The 25839-nt window shown below is 36.2% G+C and overlaps 1 long non-coding RNA gene across 1 annotated transcript; it reads right to left on the reverse strand.

The window, feature by feature from the left end:
* Positions 1-412: 412 nt before the first annotated feature.
* On the reverse strand, positions 413-23868 carry LOC138683994 (uncharacterized). Its single transcript, XR_011323482.1, has 3 exons — positions 23575-23868; positions 2462-2560; positions 413-715 (listed from the first exon to the last, which is right to left on the reverse strand). It is a non-coding gene; the product is annotated as an uncharacterized lncRNA (long non-coding RNA).
* Between the last annotated feature and the right edge of the window lie 1971 nt (positions 23869-25839).

The raw sequence follows: 25839 nt of genomic DNA on the forward strand, positions 1-25839 counted from the left end.
TGGTTAGAAACTAGCCATATCTGAGATATCTATGGTATGACACTCAACTGTAATTAGGTAGGATTAGGCAAGGACTAAGACAAAAACCTTTTTCTGTTTGATTCTGGAAAAAATGATCCACCCTTCTTCCAGTGTCTGAAGATGAGGTGGAAATCCTCAGCTATTTAAATTATTCTCAGCTCAGAACAGCTTAATAAACTACTTTAAAAATCCCCTGATGTCTCTTGTTCACCATGAACATTGTTCTGTCTTCTGTAATAATTTTTTTGCAATCCAACCATTTTAATTTGTGAATCCTGTAGAAGTGTTTCAGGATAGGATTTTAGGAGTTGCCTCTGTTCTTGCACCATTACAGAATGTACCACCATCATAGCTGTTCTGAGCATGGGGGATCACGTTGCAATCCAAGTTTTGTTCTGTCACTGACACATGAATGATAACTGCAAACTGTTATGGCTGAATATTTCTAAATTATGCAACTGAAATGGAAACATTATCTTAGAAGATTTGAATACTCAGCTGGAAAAACAAACAAAACAAAAGCACAGTAAGTAAAATGAAAGAAGTAATAATCTGAAAGAAAAGGAAGACTCCATGTGAGTGCTTCAATGGTTTGTTCTTTAAGAATCTTCCATGAAGGCCAAGAAGATAACTGGGGTCACTTTTTCCCAGAATAAAACTGACACCAGTTTGGGTCCCCAGAAAGCAAGACTTCCTGTAAAAAATATGCATTGGTCTGCCTTTCTCCTAAATGTCAGGTGACAATTCCACAAGACAGTGTGAGCCAGCTGGTCATTTCATTATTGGAAAAAAAGACTGGACTGCTGTCAGGGAAAGGCAGCCCCATGATATGATTCTTTGCAACAGGGGAGAAAAGCAAAGGAAAAGAAGAATGGATCTTCCCTATCTTCTTGTGATGTGCTTTTATATATCTAACTCTGCCTTATGAAATCCTAAACCATTAAAAGTGTTGGTGCCCAATGCCTAGTAGTGATCTGATTCAAGTCCCTGAGCCAAAAAAATCTCCAAACTGCCCCCAGCCTCCTTTAGTGCTCAGCTTGCTATAGGGCCAAACAAGTCTCAGCACCAGCTAAGAAAAAGGAGGAAAGAAAAATAGGACTGTTGCCTTTGGTGGCAGTCAGCTGCTGGATCACCCTACATAAGAAGAAAATCCTTTCCTCTGAAATAAGTTAAATTCAATATTCAAATACTGTGCATATTACTTTGACTTTTTTTTTTTCATTTACCAACAAAACAAAATGTAAAAATTGATCAATATCATGGTTTGCTAAAAAGGAACATGCCAAAAGGATATTACATCGCATAGTAGATATGGTTGACATAGGCTGTTATTTCTTGTTCCACAAAAAAAAAAATAATTGTGAAATTGCATGCCCAAAATGGCTTATTGGTCATATATGATGCCAGTACATGTGGACAAGAGCTGGTACAGAATTATGTTCACATCCATGACACTAGCAAAAATAATTAACTTATTAGATCAGGAATTTCATTCATATATAGGGACTGCTGCTAAACAGCATAATGAGTAGATTATGGTATGAAAGTAGACATAGAACTAGAATTAATGTATATGTTACTTACAAAAGCTAATTAGAGTATTCTTACATGCTGTAAGCATGTGGCAGATTTTTACTGTTATGAAGATACATTAATGAATAAAAAGTATCACATGTGTATGTGATAATACACAAGACAACTTGCAAAGGATTTGTTGACACATGAGACTCTAGAAAAATCAGGTCAGTTAAAAGTTAACAGAACAATTTCCATTTGGTTTGAGCCTCCATAGTTTTTTATTCTGTCCTACCCTTGCCTTCACTTCCCGGAGACCTCCTTAATCTTTGACTATCCATGTAAGAACTATTCAAGCAAGTATGAGTAACCTTCATACAACATACTTTGAGAATGGACAATAGCAGAAAGCAACAAGGCTCCTTCAGACTTGTTCCTTTCTCATCCAATGTCTGCTTCCTTAGTATTGTACACCCTGAATTTTTAAAATGCAAGCACATCCACAGGAAATGCTTAGGGCACCCTTTTGCAAGCCATTCAAACTACTGTCATCTTAAAAAAGTTATTGAAACATAAAGCTATTCAAGATAGACCAGCAAATGTGACCCAGTCTACACTATGATGAAGAATAATGGATATCAATTTTCTGATGTCTCCTTCCACTCCTAAGTTGTAACTAAAATGGCACTTAGAGCCAAAGATTATTTTTTTAAAAAGACTCAGTAATATGACACACTGTTTCTCCAGTTACTGCACTGTACTAGCAAATACATTATGCACAATAAGAGGCCTAAGACACTATCAGTTATTCCTTTCACAATAGATCTGCACTGGTTAGTCACCATGACTTGTTTTGTATAAAAGCTTCACATGAAAGTATCAATTTTCATATGCTTCTATTTCAACAACCAGAAGAGTCACTCACCTTATGAATCAGTATTCAAGTACAGAGCATCAATCCCTGCAATGTACAATTTCCATTTCTTGAGGGGTGGTAGAAGTCACCTCATGTTTGTGGAATTAACTGTGTAATACAGAAGAAAATTATTTTTAATTTCCATTTTTGCTCCACATAAAGGCTTCATGTTCATATAATTTTGCATGCAGGTTAGTGATTGACCTGGTTCTTAAATAAAATAAAAAAAAGAGGAAATGATAGGTTGATAACAGAACATCCATCGAATTTTTCACTTATATTTTAAATGTTAAAATAGATAATATCTCTCACTTTACAAAACAGGGGTAGTGTTATTTTGGAGAGGTTACCTTAACAATACAATATTCCAAGTAAGAAACAAAACTAGTTATCTTCCATAGGTGGCTCAGTTATTTTAATGTCAAAACTACCAGATGTTGGATCACTTTTATGATCCCTTTCTCAAAGTTGTGAAAATAAAAAGTATGGCAGTCTATTTTCCAAAAAGAAATAATAAAAAATAAATACAAATCTAATTTTTTATGAACAGAAAAGCTATTTTTTAAAAAGACGTAACATTCTAGTATGTAGGCTGACATAGAATTCATTTTCAAGAAGGTGTATATGTGTATACGTGAAGCAGTTGTATAAGTGAAAAATTCAGAAATTAAGAACATTATCAGAAAATTAACCCCAGATAGCTCATAATTTTTTTTAGTATGAAAAAATATCTGCAGGTGCCTTCTATATATATGTACCTTATATGGACTTCACTTTAAAGTTAGCAGCTGAAATTCACACACAGAATATCTTCCAATCAGTAAAATACTTCTAAATTAAAAACGCATTTGAAGTGATAGAGTATTTCTAAAAGCCACATTACAAACAAGTGTTCCTTGTATGGATTATATGTTTCTTCACTTTCCCAGAATCTTCTGAAAATTGTAATTGCACATATCTGTTTCCCAGAAGGTCTGAGGAATAGTAGGTTGTTGCTAGTACTGAAAATGAGACTATTTGAAACAGACACACATTCAAACCAACAGTAAATTCGTATTCTATCAAATCTGTGCTTATCAAGCTCTTCTGATCATACCGTAGCAAGGATCACCAACACTAGCCATCTTCCAGTTCTCCATACTCATTATCTGAGGGTGTCACAGAGGCAATATGCTCTCATCTCGCACTTGCCAAGGACAGAAGTTCAGCGCATTGAAATATACCCCGCACCTAAGGAAGCTACGGAGTTCTTGAGTCATCAAAACTGCAAGACAGCCAAAAAGAGAGAAGAAAATCTGCACAAGCTGCTGTGAGTCTTTTACAGTAGAACTGCAATGAGTCTATCAGAGTATGTACCTAGGTCTGCTGGCACCAAGTTTTCGCATTTTTTACACAGGTAAGGCACTGAATTGTGAATGAGGAATGGACCGGAACAACTTTCTACTGAAGGCCTGAAATGTACCATACAAGAGAGAAAAGGTGTAAATTGATTTTTAAACTTGTGCATATAAACTTTCACAAATACATTTATCCAAACCAAGAAACTCAACCTCAAGTTATTCTCTTATTTGATTACCTTAGGTAATTCAAAATTATTTTCACATTTCTTTTCTTGAGAGAGAGCTGTGTCAGATGTAGTGTGCTGGTCATCATACTCTGCATTAGAAAGAAGGACTAACTAGAGTAATACAGTCTTATTTTCACTCAGGCAATCTACACTGGTTCATACACCACCAGTAAGCCACAATCCTCTTCACCAGAAATTAATGCCATAAGAAGTCCTAAAGCTGCAGTAAGAGATACTTATCAAAGTCTAATGCAGTTTCTGTGAAGCAATATCACAAAATTAGGACTTTTTTTCAGATGATCTTGTGCGCTTATCCCTGGAATCAAGATTTTGTAGCCTCAGGTTTTCCTTTTCCCTGCATTGTAAATTCCATTCTGAAAAAAATACAAAACAACTTTTCTTCTGATACTTTGTCCATTTCTCAGATATGTCAGAAAAGTGTACAGAAAAGACATGAATAAAAATATGGAAAATTAGAAGAATTATAGCATTTTAGTTTAGGTTCTTTTTAAATTTAGGGACAGGTATTTGTAGACCCCTGTTCAACAGCAACAAAAATCATGTCCCAAAAACTGAGGTTAAGAAATGCAAATCCATGGTACTTCATAGCACAATTCTGAGGAAAATGTAAGGACATTAGAGTGAAATCCATTAAACCAGGTGCGCACACACACACACACACAAAAGAGGAAAAAGCCACTGATGTTATCATCTGAGAGAGCAGTTCTATAAAAAATGAAGTTTCCTAAACAAGCCTGCAGATGAAACATTTTATGTCAGAAGCCATTCCTTTTTGTAGAGATCTCTATTGCTGTATTGATTTAGGTAAAAAACAAATCTTAGTCATGGGGTTTAGCAGTTCTACTGATATTTCAGCAGGCTGAGGAAATTATGCAAATCTTGTAGTTACAGCAAACAAAGCAATTAGCTCTGCAAATGCAGCAGAGTCTAATAAGAATCATTATGGACATGATCTTAAAGGAATATTGTGAGAATTAAATTTTTCCAAACTATACTATATAATTTATTTTTATTACTGTATATATTTAATGTATTTTTGTGGACGAGTTTATTTAAGCTGTTTTAACTGCATTCCAACTGAATTTTCTTGTAGGGATTACAATAAGAAAAATGGGTTCTAAACTAACAATGGCTGTTTGTTTACTACAAATTGTCGCATTTGTCTGAAAAGATTACTCATGAAGTGCAGAGTAAGTACATATTTTAAAAGACAAATGGTTGGTTTGAGTTTTTTGAGGTTAGGGGCAACGGACATTGTTTATGGAGGAAAAACCTAGCCTGCCTTTAAAATATTGACAGCAGCAACAAGGGAAGGGAGAGAAAGAGCTAAACATACCATCACAAAAAGAATGTGAAACAATGAATGTACAACCTGTCAGCTCAGGTATAGCCTATATAGAGCAGCATACCTCTAGTAACACAGATTTTCTCTTAGAATTAGTCATTCTAGCACTGACCAGCCTGTCAAGCAGCCTTGCTCAAGACCAAGCCGCTTCACTTTTAATATTATTGACAGTCAGTAAACTAAACCCAGCACAGGCAATTTAAGCAAAGTGTTCCACAGCTGTAGTATAGGTGTTGTAGAACAGTGGCAGCCTTACTAAAAGAGTTTGAAAGTTGGTTGTAATTAAGATGATGATAATATTACAATAGCCACCCTTTGCAGAAAAGAAATTCAACAAATATTTTTTTTCTGAAAAGTTAATAAAAAAGAAATGAAATAGAATATTATATATACCTAGACACATATATAAAATGCCATCTTTTCCTGATGAAATCTGTGAATTTGATATTGCCATTTTAATATGCCATTTTTAACATTACATTGATTTTAATAAATTAACTATACAGAAATTTAAGCAAAAAATTATTGAATGAGTTGACTTGAGATAACTCATAAAAAACAGGAAAAGTTAGTCTCTGTATTAACAAAGACTAATCATAGATTCATCAAGTCATTCATGTCAGACCATGTACATGTTTTCACTGTCATTTCAAATGATGTGGACTGCTAATTTGATCATATTACTTTTAAGTCAAGCATATTGCCTGCAATGAAGTATCACGTATGCTAAGTTGCATTCACAGTTGGCACTACAGAAAAACAAGTGTTAAAAACAGGAAAAAAAAATCATTACCGAAAGGTAGGAAGGAAAAAAAAAAGAAAACTAACAACTCCAGTACAGAAACTGAAGGGCTAAAAACAATGTGTTGGCAAAAAAGAAATAATCTGATACAAGCCAACATATGGCAGAAATCAGCAAAACCTCTGCCAGATAGGAAAACATGTTTAAGCCACAGGTTATCAAATAAATGCAGATACAGCAAAATCAAACACCAGAGGAAAAAAAAGTATGACTGAGGCAAAGGAGGTTTCACCTGTATACACAGAAAGATAAAAGCCATGGAACAAAATAAAATGAAATTAAATTATCCTCCTCTCCCTCAGACTTACATGTTCTGTGCCTTGAAGGTATATATCAAAAACCCATAGAGACAAGAATGGAGCCACATGTAACCACACAGAGATTAATTTTATTTATTTATTTTTATTTTACATACTAAAAAAGAGAGTGGGGGAAGGAAAAACTCTGGTCCCAGATTGTAAATTGTCTCAGGTAATTTTTGAATATGGTATATGTTACACTAAGGAAAATGATAAATTTTAAGCAAACTTGACAAAACTTAGACCTTTGGCAAAATTCTATGAACAATTAATTTCCCGTCCCCTGTCTCAGCTTCACATCCCCACCCATCTCTGTACCAAAAGTAAACAAATTCATGTTGTTTTGCTACCATGAAAAGATTATTGAGTCCTGCTTCCTGGCGAACAGAGTCAACAAATTCTCTCCAATCCTTTAAATATGAATTCACTAAATATCTTTGTAGGAAAGAATAGTACTTATTTAAATAGGCACCTCAGGCTATTTAGTTTTTCTTTCTTCTAAACAACGCCTTATGTTCTAGCTGGAAGCCAACAGACGGCAGTGAAGATCATAAAGAATTAGCATCATGTACTCATGGCGAGAAACTGCACTTAGCAGGTTGGCTGTTAAATTTTGTTTAGCCTTAGCTTTTAGATGGGCCTGAGACAACATGCCACATACAGAACAGTACAGAAGTTCCCTGAAAAAGACCGACACGATGACCATTTTATGAGATTTTTAGGAGACGATTCAATAGCAAAGAACTTGCCTTTCAACAAACTAGAGTGTGCACCTAGAAAACTGCAATATTCCTAATGTCTAAGGACCAGATATAATTTAAACAACCTTTGAGCTTTCCAGTTTTGAAAGGGTGCCACAACCTCTGTACAGGGGGCATAACAGGGTTATTTCAGCTATAGAATAACCAGACTGTATCTTCTCCATAGCTTCTGCTGATAAAGCAGATAATGCTCAATGCACTCCCAATGTTATTCTCCACAGAGATTTGCCTTATGCAGTCAGTAGTCTTCAGTTCTTGGACCAAATGATTGTGTAGGACAGAGCCTTCCTTACACGTCTCCTCATATTGTGTCTTAAAAGACAAAGAAGTGAAATTCCAAACACAAATATGGAAAGACATGACTGTATTTGATACACAGTTGTATTCAAGACTCTCCTTGAATCCTCCTGGAATTGTTATACTCTATAAAAGCTGAGAGTTTTTTTTCTAAAAATTATGAGATAGATGCAGTTAAAATGTAAATAGTCTCAGTCCGTACTACATTATACAAGATAATGGTTATCCACATCTAAAAGTGATGCCACATCTTTGTCTCTATGGCCCATTTTTCATTCTGCATTCAAACTGAACAAATATAAAAGACTGTACATAATGCAAAAGTTTCTAAACATGAAAAGGTTTGTATTTCTTCTTGTGAAACTCAAAATACTTCTGTTCTCAAAATAACAAGGAAATAAAGTAAAGAAAGTAAACCTGACAGAAACATGTCTGAAGAAATGCTAAACTATACATCTCTTTTCCAGATTTCATTGGGCAGCAATTTTTCTCAGGAATGAGTTGTAAAATGTAGGTTATTCCTACAGCTTTGGGGAAATATTTGATGGATAATCAAACTCTAGCAAACACACCTTCTTCAAGCTCATGAGAAAACTTGTGTTTGCCTGTTGGGGATATTTGATAAAGTGTAAGTGAAAATTGCTGCACTGAGCCACCAGCCCCCCCAGAGGAAATGAGGTTTGAGCATCAGAGAAATGGAAAAGATGTTAAGAGTGATGGAGAATCGGCTTAGTCCGAAAGGATAACTGCGATTTTAAAGGTGTATGATTGTGAAAGTCACTATTGCCTTTAATTACTTAATTAATTAAACACACAATCAAAAGTTATAAAGTGGTTGATCTCTTTCTAAAAGGAATTTGTTCAACAGGTAATTCCCCAATGTGCTCACAACCTAAGTGTACTTACTCTTATTGCAAATACAGTCAATCAATTGTGAAATCTACACTTCCACAAACTATTACAGTATTATTTTTAAACAGTTTTCTGCTTAGGGATTTTGTGTATATGTGTGTGAACATAGGTATCTACCCATATCAATAGGAATTTCTAAATCAAAATGTATATATTTTATATGGATTAATATTGCCACATGTAGAACTAAATGTATGAAGGTTAACACTTTGTTAAAATATTCTGGACCTATGTCTAAAATACTTAAAAAAAATAGCTGACTGCTACAAACTCTGTATTTTCCAAGGGATCTGCAGCGCACACAGATCATCCTTCCCAGTTAAAAAAAAGGAAATAATCAATGCATTCTGAGCTGATTCTTTGTATTTTGAAGAAAGGTTTGTGAGAAATAAATACTCGAAATTCTGAAATAAAAAGATTAAACTATATTATTCAAACCTATGCTTGAAAGATTTTGAGTGTGTTAAACAATATTAGTGGCAATATGGACTTCAGTGCTTGAGGATATGTTGTGACTATTTATGTTTAGCTTTTGTGTATGATACATTACAACATTGTTGTATCTATCAAAAAAATATTATTTGCCTTTAGAATTAACTTAATCACTGTGGAACCTTTAGTTCCAGAATTCAATATTCAGCAAGCATACTTATAGGTGTTTCAGAAAAAGGAATTATTTTGCTATCAAGCTGTATAATGTTCCTTGTCCTATATAGGATTCTAATAAAATGGAAGATGTTCTTGATATACCACTGTTGTGCAAATGATGGCATTATCATAACCATTGCATTTTCAAGCAAGCTGTGCATACATCATTAGGTAGGATGAGATTTAGAACAAGATTTGTATGTAACTTGTAGACTTCTGAAGAACATTCTAACACCAAATTTTATGGTGGAACCTACATTCTCTTGTTCTTGGAATGTTACTTGTGTATATAGGAGACACTTTTTGATAAATGATTTCCAGTGATGGCCTACTGTTTGTGTATTTTCCAAATTATTAATAAACATTATTCATTACACCTTTTTTTTTTAAAAAGTATATGTTACTCCAATTTTCCTCAAAACTATGGCTATAACTACAATTACAGAATTGCATCTACACCTATAACAACAGGAGAAAAAGTAGTCTCAAACTTTTCCAGGCCCTTTAAAGCAACTTTTGTTGTTTTTTTGGTTTTGTTTTTGTTTTTTTCTTAGTCTCTTTTGACTAGCGTGTACCTATTTAATTCCTTCTCAAGTCCAGAACTCCTTCTATTCCTCTACCTATAAGTTCTAAGCAGAGTAAAGCATCGTCCCCTCTTTCTGAACTAGGATTCTTGCCTATCTTTTCAGCTTGAAAAGATTTGTAGAAGCTGTATGTTTACAAGCTATTGACTCCAGCTAAAACATACAAACATGACCCAGTAAATACAGTGGAAAATTATATCACTTAATATGGAGACAGAGAAGGGCCATACTTATTTTTATAAGGCAGTTCTATTCAGCTGTAACTGCTTTTGAAATGGAATGCACAACTTCTTCATTCACCCTTCTCATATTTGAAACAATATTTCACAATAAGAGATAAATTAAAGAAGATAGTAATGCTATTTGAGGTTATAATCTGTAAATTATACTTAAGTGAAAAGCTTTCTTAAATTTGGATCAAATTTTATTCTCAAAAATAAAAATCGTAGATATCCAGAAAGTGTTACATGAGACATTTCAGTTGGTTTTCAGTCAGATTATCCTATTCTTAATTGAGAAGATCATATAAATATTTAATATTATATGAACATGTAAAAATTATTAAATACTTGCAGATTCCATGCTGTTTCTTAAGAGGAGAGAAACATCTTCTTACACAATGCATGTTATATGAAACACAGCCTTTCAAAGTGGATTTTTTTTTAATTTTGAAAAAGTCAGATCCTGCAAATATGCTAATTCTTATAGCATCTTTGTGTTTAATTGCCATGAAGGATTTTCTTTCATTGATTTGTCTAACTAGTTTCTGAACCAATGTAAGTTTTGACATCTACAGCTTTCAACCTGTGGTGACAAGCTCCACCAGTTCCTCTCCCCACATGAAAAAGTATTTCTTCTTGCTAATTTTGAAACTGATAATTTTGTGTGATGACTGCTTGTTCTTCTACAATGCAACCAAGTGGATAATAATTTATAAGTCACTTTCTTCACAATAGTTGTGATTTTATGTACTTCCTTCAGGAGTTATTTCTCATGACTCATTGGGAGAGATCATACAGCAATTGTGAAAAACTATACAAAGATTCATGGTGGTAAGAAGGCAGTGCAGAAAAAATATCAAGGTAAGAATAGAGAAATTATGTTTGCAATACCATAAAATGAGACAAGATAAGTATAACTATACTATTCTTATGGTACAGAAGTTTGCTGTCTGATCTCCCACAGTGGTGGCGCCTCTCACCTATTGATCTTCAGGTACTCATTCTGTCCTTCATTCTTCTCCTTTGCTCCTTACCCTTTTGTTTCTTCTCACAATAAAAGATATTTTATTCTTTTCCTTTTAAAAAATATTCATCCTTGGCCTTGTAAGTCCCTTCCACTTAAATTTAACCTCTTTCATGGAGCTTATCAATGATATCATTTTAGACTATCTCCAAACCAGCACTTTATTACCTATTTAGAACCACCTGTATTCAGTTTTCATTGAAGAAAAAAGGAAAAAAAGTCTTTCTTTGTCCCTTTTTATAGAAGGTAGAGCATTTAAGGGACAAGTTCCCAAGGGCTTTTTGGAAGTTCTACGTTTAGGAATACAGAATGAAATGTACACAAGAGCTGGACACAGCATCTTTGATCTAGCTATGCTCTGTGGCAGAGACCCTCACATATCTTAGGCCAGAAACACTCACAAATATGTTTCATGTATGGATCTTCAGACAAATTGTAGGATGACAGAAAAAGTAATAGGCTAAATGGTCATGAAATGCCCCATAAATTTCCAAGTAAAAATCAGCCACTAGAATGTGTTTGAAACACAGAGAAAGTGATGTAATACTCACTTTACTACAGTTTCTAAAATAAACTGAAATAAAAGGTCCAATAAATGAAACTTTATTTAAAGATAATTGATAGTCTAAAGAAACCTCCTTTTGAACCATATTTATCACAAAGTTGTTTGTTCACAGCTGGGAAATTCTATTGTCTTCTCATGTGTCTGTGTTCTCAGAGATGAAATAATTGATCTGACAGTTTGGTTGTTTTTAAGGTTTTGAGTTAGTAACTTGAAATATCTATGAAAAGGAGGAAAAGAGGGAAGGAGGGAAGGAGGAAAAGAGGGAAGGAGGGAAGGAGGGAAGGAGAGAAAGATCAGCTTTCCTTTATTGGCATTGCAGTCAATTGATTTTCTTAGAAAGTTCTCAGTAACTACATAATAGCCAGAGTCTGGGTCCTCTAGCTTAACCACCTTCCTCTGGAAAACTGAAACCAATTTTCTTTTCATTTGAAGATGGGTTTCACATTTTAGTGGGGGATGAATTTTTTATACTTACAGTACACATTTTGTCAAGTAAGTACTTCAAAGCTTCTTTAAACTGAATTGAATTACTTACATTAAAAGATATCTAAGAGAGTCTTAATGATTTCAACAAGTTTAAAAAACACATTGCTTTTAATGCTAGAAGCTGTTATAGACTTTTCTGGAAACTGAGGCACTTCAAAGTTTTAAAGCTCTTATCTGAAACTGTGTAATCCTAAAACCAAGATACCATAAATACGTATTATTCACAGGAAGGTATTACCAACCCTGACAGAAACCTTTCTTCTGAATGAACACAGAATAGAGAGCACCAGACACATTTCAGTGAATCAAAATGAGAGAAACACTTTCTTCATGAGCCAAGACCAGTTTTTTATCATTGTTTCTTGTGCTGGTGAGATCTCTGAAAAAAAGATACTCTTTCAGTGCTGTAGTTTGTTTTATTCTGCCTAGTTTTTCTTGTGAAAACTTAAACTGCTTTAGTGCTTCCTTACCAAGTGTAACTTCCCATTGATGCCCATCTTTTCTGATGTCAGGTTTAATAGCTTCATGTTGCAGTAGGCACAGCACCATGGTCCGCCAGGCGCTGATATCCCACACCGGTGCAGAGACCTTCTGCAGAATAGACTTCTGGAGCATTGCATTGGAGTCTGAAGAGACCATGAGTCAAGTTGTGAGGAAGAGCTGACTCCTTACAAGCCTTGGTATGCTTCCAGATTTGACAGTCAGGGAGGCACCAATGCTGTTCGCATTTCAACTTTTCCACATACCTGGCTGCAGGCGACCAGCTGCCCAGGGCCTTACTCAGATCATGTGAATCACTGCTAAAGGCTTTCTTGGCTGCCTCTGCTGAGAAACTTGAGCTCACAGCTGTATTTAGTCATGATGTATTTTGATCAGGATGCCCAGATAGATAGCTCTGACACACAGGAAAATTGTCCTGGACTGGATTTTGGTGGCCACTCCTGTTAATAGATTGGGTCAAGGAGATCCAGACTGAAACTCACAGAAGTATCATATAAATGGCAAAATGAAAAGAATAGTAGACAAAGGTAAATTACTGGATACTTAATAAATCTGAATCCTAGAATTCATCATATTTAAAAGCAGAAAGAGAAATCAAGGAAAAGGAGAGGGCATGTGAGGTATATAAATCAAGAAGATTGCTGCTACTAAAGCCAGTTAGCTGAACCTCAAGTTTCAAATGACTGAAAAATTGTTAAGTATTTTGAAACTGAAAGGAAGATTGTGCAAGACAAAAGGGATGTAATGAAGGATTTTACAGGCTCATCAGAAATATAAATTGGAAAGACTGTAAGCCCATTAAGGAAGGAAAAGAGCTTTCTAACAAAGAATGTGTGCACTCCTTAAAAATAACGGTTTATTTGTTTCAGTTTGAGCCGAAGAGACAGTAAAGGCTAGCAAATTATAAAGTCAAAAGTTTCATCCCTTGTAGCATGAAAGACAGCAAGGAAAGGCAACACAGTTCTTAATTTATTACTTTTAATATTATAATTATTATTAATTAGGAAAGATCTTTCAGTCTGTGGTGTGTCTACAGTAATTTTCTGTTAGAACTACAATGAAAATAAAAGTGTTCTGCATTGTGTCTGGTTCTGTTCATCCTAAACACCTTGCTGGAGGAATAGCTGAAGGAAAGATTTCCAAAGACATCTATAGTACCGCAGCAGCTGCGTAATCTGGGCTCTGTCTTATATACTTACTTTGGATCCAACAGCAGGAAAGCTGCAGTGACTGTAGATAAACATCTAGTAGTTTAAATCATGCTGCTATAAGTATACTTCTTTTAGAGCTCCAGGTGGTTATGCTAAAAATTCATTAATATATGCTGCATCACACTTTCTTTGGCATTATAGTGCTACCTATGGAAAACAATCCATGATACCAGTGTAGTAATTTTGACTTTGGCAGATTTAAGGTCAGGTTCCAAAGAACTTTTGAATTTTATGGAACGGATCTTGTACACACCTTACCTTATAAATTGGAAAGATACATTTGAAGTAAAATGATTTTCTGAGTGTCCTTGGTTATAGTCAGCATTGATCTATAGTCTACATGAATGGCTAGCCTGAGTAGTTTACATTCATTTATATGATTTCATAAATTTCATAAACTTATCATCCTTATAGTTGTGATAATAAGGCCAGTTTGTCAGTTACTACTGAATTTCAGAAAGGGTGCAGTAGTAGCTCACAATTCATCCTATTTGGGATTCAGACTGGAGTAGAAGTCAGTGAATATCTGAAATGAAACAAAAAGATTGTCCCAGTATAAAGGAAAACATCTTTTTAAAACATACATTGTGGCAATAAGAACTTGCTTTAAAATTAAGGTTTTGGCTAAAGCAAAAAGTACTACTACAGACATACTACCTCCAGCTGAAGTAAACATTGGCATGAGAGAAAAAGTTCTAAGAAAATTGCACAAGAAGGATTAAAATCTAAAGATTAGATTGGAGTCAGATGACAGGCTGAATTCAGTGGGCTTGATCATTTAAGGTGGACTTTTCTTTTTAATGGAATTTTTAAGACGCCTTTTCTTCACTTTAAGAAAATTTAGTACTGTAAGTAGGCCACTGTGTTCTAGCTTAGCATCTAGCACACGAATGACAAAAGTAAACAGAGTTACAAAAAGTAGACAATTGCTTGAAGAGCTTGATTGAATCACAGTGGACAGAAGATGATACAAAAATCAACATGAAAAAAATCTGCTAATTTAGAGCCATTTTTTTTTTATATAATGTGTATCAAAAATAAGATATTGAGGTAGAATTAAAAAACCTCCAACCTGATGAATAGAGAATGACTGCCTGGCAGAGATGTCCTGATGCATTGTTTTAATTAGAGGCTGATTCCTGATCTATATGGTCAGAAGCCCAGAATGTAGGCTTAGTAAACCACTAAAACTTTATTTGACCATTGTGTCTTTTCATTACAAAAGAGTGTTGTATCAAAGAATGGTTAAAGTTTTGATAATTTAAGATGTATTCACAAGAGGAGCACTGTGTAATACATACCAATGTTGCTGTATAAGTGTCCTAGTTTCAGCGGTTAAACCACGACAATAAGGAAAGTGCTTTTAGCACAGATATTGCCTTAATTGAGCTGTATGATGTCCTTAAGTATGCAAATTAAAAATTAGTGTACTATGTTTCTATAATACAACAAGTATCAGAAAATGGGTGAACGAAAATTTGCATTTAACTTGAGATTCTGCCAGCATCATGAAACCCTCAAACTGCACTCTGTGGCTGATCATGACTCTATCAGAAGTTACAGAAATGCACTTTGTGTGCAGAGCCTTATAATTCACAACTGTTTTTTGTTTATGTTCCATTAAACACTCCAGGCTGTTGAATACACCTTACACAGAATAATAAATAAAATTGGAGATCTAAAGTAAGTAATGTCTCAACACTGTACCCATGAAATAATACAGTTGTTGCCAAGCTATATATGGTTTCTCTGTGTAGTTCACCTTGCAATTACTAACTAGACTGTAAAACAACCCCTTCATTAATGCTGGCCAGAAGACAGGCTTACCTCATTAGTTCAGATTTGTTAACCTATTTTTCATAACACTTCAACACTCAAACTGGACCCCAGCCATCATTCTGTTCCTCACACTCACATTCCCAAGGCACAGACATTCTGTATGTTTTCCTACTTCACACTGTTGGTATAGGAAAGCAGTGTCATCACTTTGGTATGTTACAATCTGTTGTGGAACACAATGTGATAATGAGGAACAGTGAATAAGAAAATTATTAACTCCTTGTTAATCATTTTAGAGAGTGAGGTTGACCCAGTTTATGATTTCTCTCCAGAGACAGTGAGATTTCATAAATATACACAGCCAATCCTGTGCTGGGAATCTGAAACTAAAACAATAACAAGAAACCTCAACTTGAATTAACCCCAGACAAAAATGCATAATCTTGGTCAACAAGTCACCTGCCTTATTGTGTCTTTTTGATACCATGACTACATCTTTTAGAAGAAGAAGAAACTGTAGAGAAGCTCTGCATTTTAGGAGGGTGCTGTATTACTACTTAAAAACTGTCTGGTCATCATGTTTAGCAGACTATACAATCAGACTTATCCATGCTCTCCCTGTGCAGAACTGTCCTCCCATTTTTCACACAATAGGCAGCATTGTTCCTACCTTCTTCCAATACATTTTAGGATTTATTAATAGTTACATACTTACAAGTATATTAATAGCTCATGGTTCTCCTGTATCTTATTTATTAATTAGTTACAAACAAGGATAATTTCTGGGCAGCAATCACATCAGGATGGTGTTTTCTGAAATTACTTGTGTATCTTCTTCTTTTCCACTGCAAAACAGATTTCCCACAGTAGCAACCTGTGACACTTTTGTTAACAAAATGTCTTCAGGGTGAAGGTGATTGATCACACTGTGAAGTCTCAGACTATGCTGGCTTTAAAGAAATTAGCTGGAAAATTCCAATTTCCTGAGGTGAAGCTGTCTGCCTGAGGGTGATGCCAAGTGTTGTTTTGGAAGGGTTAAATTGCATCAGGTGAAACTGCACTCATCTGTAATGCTTTCTTCTCACCAAATTGGAGCTAACTTTGCAAGCATGTATTATTTACAGATTACCAGTTTCTGAATTATTACATATGTGATTATCTTAACCTTTTTTTACTAGCTGTAGGGGCTAAAGTAAGTATTATGGGGGCTCAATTACATAAATTGATAACCATGTGTAAAGAACAGCATTAATTGTGAGTCACATGCATAGTAAAGGATTACATAGCATTCTAAAATGTTGCAGCTGATTGCATGTGAGTCTGCATAGGTGTTTACTGTGTCATTGGGTGAGACAAGATTGCCCTGTGTTCTCTGGTAATGTGAGCTGAAAAAACTGGCTACAGCCTTTGAGGGATTTTATTTGTGCATCCACAAAATGGGACATTTCGGTATATACCTTCAGCTGGCCAAGAAACACAACTCAGTATTGTCTGAAGGTAACGTGCATCAGAAATCAAATGCTTCCTGTCATGTTTAGACATGTGGGTCAAACCAGTGAATGTGGTAGTAAGATGCATAACTGTGGAAGTAAGGTAAGTTAGTGAGAATTTTAGAGGCTGACTAGTATCTGAGATCCTCCACCAGCACTCATAAACACCAGATTAGGAATATTAGAGGGATATCCTGTGATTCTGAAAGGAGTAGAGATATCCTTGCCTAGACCTTTTATGGACCTGCTGTCCATGAATTTGTCTGATTTCTGAATCAGAAACCACCACTTTTGAACCTACCAATCTTGTATGCCTGCAGCAACAACTTCCAAAAGTTCATATAGGAATTTGTTAGTAGATTTTGCAAGTTCCCTAATTCTCCATCTTAACAGAGGAGTAGAATTTTTTTCTGCAGAAAACTTTCTACACTTTTCCCACCTACTCTGTGCCTAGCATAGGATTAAGACTGATAGACCACCTGACAGCTTTTCATACATGTTTTTCCCTGCTGATCTTCTGATGAAACTTCCACCTTCTTTTTTTTCCTCTTTTTCAGAAATCATCTGATTTAGCAAATGCTGTCTTTGTGCTACCATTTTGCAAATAAGAATAGTTCATTACCAGTCTGGATCACTTTTGAGTCACAATTTGGCATGGAGGAAAAGGGCATCTTCAGTTTATGTCATATCAGATTAACCTTGTAAAGCTCCTACATATTTGATAGTTTTATCCTTTTGATTTACATTGATGGACTTCCATTATATTTCTTGTTTTATGTCTGTTTTGTCTCAAGACAGTGCTATTCTCAGCATGAAAGTACACCCTTAAGTATACTTCCTTACGTAGATCATTCTAACTGCTATATAATTCTTGAGGTAGACTTGACACATTATCATTTACACTAAACGTATTCTGTGCTATGTGTAAAGGGTCCCTTCATACCTGCAGTATGTAGGTTGACATGGGCCAGATGAGGAGTAAAGTCAAGACTCTGAATTTTAGGAGAGTGAACTTTTAATAAGGAATTAGTGGATGAGACACCCTGGGAAAATGCCCTCAGGGATAAAGCAGGTAAACAGAGCTGGCAGCTCTTCAAGGACATTTTGCCTGGAGTACAAGTGCACAAGAGCTCTTGATTCACACATGTAAGAAATCTGGCAAGGAAGGCAGGAGACCAGCATGGCTGAAGGAACACCTCTTAAAGTGTAAGAAGGAAATGCACAGGCAGTGGAACCAGGGATGTGTATCCTGGGAAGAATATAGGGACACTACCCAAATATGTAGGGATGGGATCAGGCAAGCTAGAGGACAGCTGGAGCTGAGTTTGGCAAGGAATGTGAAGAATAATAGCTTCTACAGGTATGCTTGTCAGAAAATAAAGATTAAAGAAAATGTGCCCCCCAATAAATAAGCAAGGAGAACTAGTGAAAACCAGCATGGAAAAGTCTGAGGTACTCAACAATATTTTTTGCCTCAGTTTTCACTAGCAATCAATCTTCCCACATCTCTCAAGTTCCTGAACCTCAAAACAGGGACTGGGGGAACAAAGTCCCTCCCTTAGTAAGAGAAGATCAGCTTTGAGACCACCTGAGTCACCTGAACATCCACAAGTCCATGGGACCCCACAAAACACATCCCGGGGTCCTGAGAGAAGTAACCGGTGTAGTTGCCAAGCCACTCTCCATCATATTTGAAAAGTCATGGCAGTCAGGTGAAGTCCCCAGTGACTGGATAAAAAGGAATGTAATACCCATTTTTTGAAATGGTGGAAAGGAGGACCCTGGGAACTAGCAACCAGTCAGCATCTCCTCAGTGCCCAGTAAGATAAGGAAGAGATCCCCCTGGAAGTTAAGTTGAAGCATATGGAAGGCAGGGAGGTGATTAGAGACAGCCAACATGGCTTCACTGAGGGCAAATCATGCCTGACTAATCTAGTGTCCTTATACAATGGAGTGACTGCATCAGTGGACAAGGGAAGAGATTTCTGTAAGGTCTTTGACTCAGTTCCACGCAACGTCCTTGTTGCTAAACTGGAGAGACATGGCTTTGATAGATGGACTATTAGATGCATAAGGAATTGGCCGGATGGCCACATCCGAAGAGTTACAGTCAATGGATCATTGTCCAAATAGAAATCACTAACGAGCAGTGTCTCTCTAGGGTTCATATTGGGACCAATAGTATTTAATGTCTTCATTAATGACATAGATAGTAAGATTGAATATACCCTCAGCAAGTTTACAGATGACACCAAGCTGAGTGGTGCAGCTGACACACTTGTTGGAAGGGTTGCCATCCAGTGGGACCTTGACAGGCTTGAGGAATGGACCCATGCAAACCTCATGAAGTTCAGCAAGGCCAAGTGCAAAGTCCTACATCTGGGTTGGGGCAATCCCCAGTATCAATACAGACTGGGGATTAATGAATTGAAAGCAGCCCTGCGCAGAAGGACTTGGCAATACTGGTGGATGAAAAATTGGACATGAGCCAGCAATGTGCACTTGCAGTCCAGAAAGCCAATTGTATCCTGGGCTGCATAAAAAGAAGCATAGCCAACAGGGCAAGGGATGTGATTCTCCCCTTCTAATCCACTCTTGTGAGACTCAGCCTGGAGTACTGCATCCCATTCTGTGGTCTCTAGTACAAAAAAAACCCCACGAGTTAGAGCAAGTCCAGAGAAGGGCCATGAAAATGATCCGAGGGCTAGAATACCTCTTTCCTTTGGAGACAGGCTGAGAGAGTCAGGGTTGTTCAGCCTGGAAAAGAGAAGGCTCCAGGAAGAGCTGTTTTGTGGCCTTTCAAGATATGAAGGGGTCTTGCAAGAAAGATGGAGAGAGACTTTTTACCAAAGCCTGTAGTGACACAGACAGGCAATGGTTTTAAACTGAATTATGGTAGGTTTTATGATGAGTGAGACACTAGAACAGGTTGCCTAGAGAAGTTGTGGATGGCCCATCCCTGGAAGTATTCAAAGTCAGGTTGGACAGGTCTTTGAGCAACTTGATCTAGTGAAAGATGTCTCTGCCCACGTCAGGGTGGGTGGACTAGATGATCTTTGAAGGTCCCTTCCAACCTAAACTATTCTATCATTCCATGATTCTATGATCACAAATGCTCCATCTTCCCACATTCCAAAAACTTAGAAATTGTGTGTAGTCATTTTCCAGCTTAAACTGTGCATCAGAGACATTGATAAAATATCCACAGAGGTGTCTAAAATCATCAAACTGTTAACATAGCCGTGTAAATGGCTGATGAACAAGAAGCAATGGGCAATTGCTACATTCATATAATCAGGAACATGTTTATGCAGCCTGTTTGGCATTTTGGCCCAAATGAGGAAATTTTATTCCTTTTGACAAAATCATGAGTGTCATCCACGCAAAAATCTCTATAACAAGACAGTAAGGTTTAAGTTACCTCTCTTCGAAAAATTCAAAACCATTTTCTAGTTACGTCTTACTTGTTTTTCAAAGCTCAGCTCACTTTTTTTAAAGGGGAGTTTATAATCCATCACAACTTTCAGTTCAGTAAAATAAAGCAAAAATATATAGGCAAGCAATTAATAGTACCATGCCAGGGCATATTCAGCCAGTGTTATTTCACATTTTGATTACAATTAGTATACAATTAACTACAATCTCTCAGCTTTTTACCCTGCTCCCAGAATCCTTCTCAGCTGCCATCATAGCATCACACTTTGTTTCATGAACTTTATATCCTCATGTATGTACTATGAGGATGATTTCCCCTGCTTTCAGCTGCTTTATTTGTATTTTTGACCAGTTCATTAAATTCTTGGAGGGTGCGATAACAGAGATAACATTGTGACAATACAAATAGCCATTCAGGAAATTTTTACATTAATAAAATGTCACACAAAGGACAAAAGTTCTGAGAGAGCAGATGGGTATATAAAATTAAAATTATGTCAACAAATACAAAGTTATTTCTCAGTTTTTCATTCTAACCCAGTACATTTTGACAACATATTTTTCTTTTGCAAAAATATTTATCTTACATTAATGATAAATTGAGACAGAATTGCTATGGTAGAGCAGTACCTAGACCACAGACAAGTAGAAACTATGGAAACATTTGTAGTATGAGACAATATTAAGAAGAAATAACTATTCTAACTTTTAAAGGAAGACCTTGCTCATGTATCTTTCAGAAAAACCATGATTTTATATTCTGGATTCCTTTTGGTACTAGATACTGGTCAGTTCTTTTAAGTCTTTTAATCCTGAAGATGAATTTTTGGCCCTGTTAAATTGAAGGACAACTCTTACAAGGTTTTAAAACAGGTTAAAGTTTCACTTTTTTTTCTGTCTGACTCAAGATAAACTTTGTTTGAAATTTTACATTGCTATGTTTCTTTTCTGAACAGGTTCATCTGATACATTAAAATGTAAGAAAACTAAACATATTCTTCTTCAAGCAACTCTGGGAAAGAACTCCTCTTGTTTAAAACTCTGGAGTTTGTACCTGTACATTATGTTCTTCTGAGAAATATTAGATTTCTTGGATGCATAAAGAGTAAACATCAAGATTTTCATCTTGTCAGGACTTTACTTCACATCAAATAAATCGTGCATTACCTGTTATCTGAGTGTGGAGTGCATGAGGTTTCTTGCTGTTCTTACAGTAGTATGGCTCATTCAACTATAGTAAAGCACTATGATGGGTGCACTATGGTGGGCTGTAAACTAAAAAATGATAAAAATAACCAATCCTGTAAGCTCTTTGTACAATATGAGCAGCCTGATGTTAGTAGCTTTTTAACCTTTTACTCAAATCTCATTTTTATTTGATAGGAGCCAGTAGATACTACAGATGATTTCATACAGCAAGCTTAAAGCCACTTATCTGCTTCAATTTATTTTTATAATTCCAAAATTATTAATATTTGAACCTTACTAAAGACAGGTATTTGCTGTGACTGCAAAAAGCCAGAGCACACATGTTGAAACCTTTGTAACTGCTGCTGCTGCATTTTTCTCCATGCCATCTGTTGGTAACTTTTTGATGGTGCTACAAAGAACCTTGAGGAAGATGCTGCCAAGTCCTTGAGCATGCTGTGAAAGCGACTATGTTAAGCTAATTTTTTGGATGTGTTTTCTGGTGATGTTGCTTAAGCAAATGAATTTTGCTATTTTGCAGCTGGGCCAGATACTAGTAATGTTTTTTTCAGTCTGGTAGAAATGGTGTCTTGGGCCACTGGGCCACTTCATATTTATAGCTTTGTAGGCTGAATAATGATCATAATGTAAACATGATCAATCATTGAATGGACTAGCACAAGTGTCAGAAGAGAACAGAATTTAATGGAAGGGAATGTCTCAGTCTCAGTAAATACTGCCTTAAACTCACAGCCTGCTAATTTAGACTGTGAGAACATAGACCACTATAGAATCCTAACAAATAAATTTTCTATTAAAATACTAAAATATAAAGATCACTAGGATGGAGACGAAATGTTAGTAATGTTAGTAAGCGTGTGAATGAAAATAATGTTGCGCTTAAATGAGATGTTCTTGTATTGTTTGATAGCTTACATAGAGAAACACTATCAAACATGAGCAATGCTATTATGTTTGCATGTGTGTGTACAGGGTCCTGTAATCTTTATTCAGACATGCCAGTAAGTCATTGCAGATGCTGTAAGGAATTTCTCCAAAACTTGCATATACAAAGACACATACAATTTTTCAAAATGTTCCTCATTTTTTTAAGAAGAAGATTATTGATTACTTTGCCCTAGAAAAAATTCAGATATTCCTAATAATACTTTTTAATGCCAATGTTCTTAAATAAGACACAGAAAATAATTCAATAATTAATTCTTGAATGCAAAACACAATTCTTGAAGGGGAGACACAACCTTAAGTTAGAGGATCCTAAAGTCAGGCTATCTTAAGCCCTTGTTCTCTTCATCCATTTCATGGAGACTATTAACCATGGCTGATCATGCTACAGGGCAGAAATTACTTCTTTGTGGTAAATAAAACATAATTTTATTTAACTCTGACTGCAGTTTTCAGAAATGTAGAGACTGTAGGATTCAAGAGAACCCAGTTTTTATAATAAAGGTATTTTGTTTCAATATAAAACATATTATAATTTCCTTACTATTAAAAAAAAAAAAAGCAACCCAACACTGTTCTGTACTGTCAAGGTATGTGGAATTTCTGTGGGGCGATGAGCTGCAGGAGGCAAGCAATTAAGTAATTACACATTTTCTTCAGATAAAAGGGCTGTAGCAATGAAACAGAACCATTGGCCAACCAATGCTGGGTTAGAAATGGAGAGGTGATGTAAGTTAGTCTTCAGAGGCTTAATAGGGTATTTTTTCAGGAATGCTATTTTCAAGAGAGGAGAAGTTAAACTTAGGTTGGAATCATTGCTTGAGCTTATCGTGAAGCAACAGGGAATATCATCATTTCAAAGTATACACAAGGAAAGAGTGGCTTTAATTACCAAAAAAATGCAGGAGGAATGTTAGCAGCCTTAGGGTATAAATAAGACTTAATTATTCATAGAACAGCCTTGCTCATTCACTCTAAAAGAAAGATGATTAAAAAATCTGGAGCTGAGAAAGGACTTACGTTTGGTTTCTTCATCAAGTTACAGACCACGTATTTTTTCCAACTTGGCATTAAGAAGTCAGCATGCCTCATGTATTGAATGCAGGAAAAGGCATTTGGCAAGCTCCAACCAATTTTAATTTTCTTTCAATTAAACAAATAAGGATGAGATAAAAAAATAGATGATCACTGTCTACTGTAAAGTGCCTCACATCCAAATACTAACATGAGCAGTGATAGGTTTGGGGCTTTATTTTGTTTCTGACCTGAGATTCATTCCAGATAAAAAATAATGCCTAGACTCGAAATAATGTTAGGATCTGATCACTAGATAACATGACCTGTAAAAGAAAGTACATAATGTCATGGTTTAAGCCCAGCCAGAAAAAAAGCACCACGAAGCTGCTTGCTCACTCCTCCACTCCACAGTGGGATGAGGAGGACAAAATATAACAAAAAGCTCATGGGTTGAGACAAGAACAGGGAGGCATCAATTACTGATTATGGTCACAGGCAAAAAACAGACTCAACTTGGGCAAAAACCAAAATCAATTTAATTTACTACCAATCAAATCAAAACAAGGATAATGAGAAAACCTTCCCCCCACCTCTCCCTCCTTCCTGGGCTCAACTCCACTCACAATTTTCCCTACCTCCTCCCCTCCAGTGGTGCAGGGGGATGGGGAATGGGGGTTGCGCGGTCAGTTCATCACACATTGTCTCTGCTGCTCTTCTCCTCAGGGGAGGACTCCTCATTCATCCCCTGCTCCAGTGTGGGGTCCCTCCCATGGGAGACAGTTCTACATGAACTTCTCCAACGTGAGCCCTTCCCATGGGCTGCAGTTCTTCATGAGCTGCTCCAGCATGGGTCCTTTCCATGGGCTGCAGTCCTTCAGTCACAGACTGCTCCAACACAGGCTTTCCCACAGAAAGTTTCATGGCCATCTTCAGGGGCATCCCCTTGCTCTGGCATGGGATGGTCCACAGGCTGCAGGTGGGCATCTGCTCCCCAATTAACCTCTATGGGCTGCAGAGAGACAGCCTGCCCTCTCACCACGGGCTGCAGCAGCATCCCCTCCTCTGGCACACCTCCTCCCCTCCTTCCTCACTGACCTTGCTGCCTGCACGGGGGTTTCTTTCACATTCCAATTTCTTCCCCCACTGCAGGTTCCCCTTCTTTAATATGTTCTCCCAGAGGCACTACCACTGTTGCTGATGGGCTCGGCCTTGGCCAGAGGCGGGTCCGACTTGGAGCCAAGGAAGCTTCTAACAGCTTCTCATAGCCACCCCTGAAGCCCCTCCCCCACTACCAAAGCTGCACCACACAAACCCAAACCACTTAATTTCAGAATTTTTCTTTTAATTGGCCTTCATCAAAATTCTTTAACTTAATGCTATATATGACATAGAAATTTGAAATTGATTCCATAAGTTATCATGGGAAGGATCTAAAAGCATTGAAATGTCTGTAAAACAAAAAGGAGGAACAGATTTCCTAAAATAAATGAGAGAAAGATCTGAATTAATCCCAAAATAGTTAAACATAAAAACAGTGTGACCTCCAATAAATACTTACTGATCTACTGAAATCAATACTTAGATTGAAATAATTGAAATAATTTTAATTTAATTTAAGTTTAAATTGAATCTATTTCTAATTGAAATAATACTTCTATTAGAACAGTAAGTATTGAAATATTTTCTACATGGATTCTACAGCTCTTTCTATTATTCCATTTTAAAAAAGTGTTGAGTGGAAAGACACAACTTGGTGCCAGGCATATGTTCAGTATGAAGAACCTCTGAGCATTCATGTATGATGTGGCAAGAGAAGAATTTTACTTTCTCAGCATCCTTAGAATTTTAAGGCCACAAAGGAATAGCAGAAACAGCTTTGACAGAAAAATAACAAATTTTATCTTTGTCATAGAATTTCAAGATTTGATCATTGGGCATGTGGCAATGGTTAGAATAAATAAAGCTAATCTGTAGTCTGTGACTTAATAAATGGAAATTCTTTAGAATATTTTAAGGAAGAATCAATCTCTGTCAGTCCAACCCTCATTATAACATTTTCTTGCCTGATTTGTTTTCTCTAAGAATTCTAAACTTAAAAAACTTTTGAAGTATTTGTGTTTGCTAAACACCAAAACTTACGTTTGCAAAAACCTCAACATATTCAGACAATAAATAATATGGAAACATAAACTAAATATCTCTGAAATTGTGAGATGAAATGCAATCACACGCATCAATAGGAATGAGTGCAGGGTTTCTGCTTTCACA

The sequence above is a fragment of the Haliaeetus albicilla genome, chromosome Z (assembly GCF_947461875.1).
Source record: "Haliaeetus albicilla chromosome Z, bHalAlb1.1, whole genome shotgun sequence".
In the NCBI taxonomy this organism is placed as follows: domain Eukaryota; kingdom Metazoa; phylum Chordata; class Aves; order Accipitriformes; family Accipitridae; genus Haliaeetus; species Haliaeetus albicilla.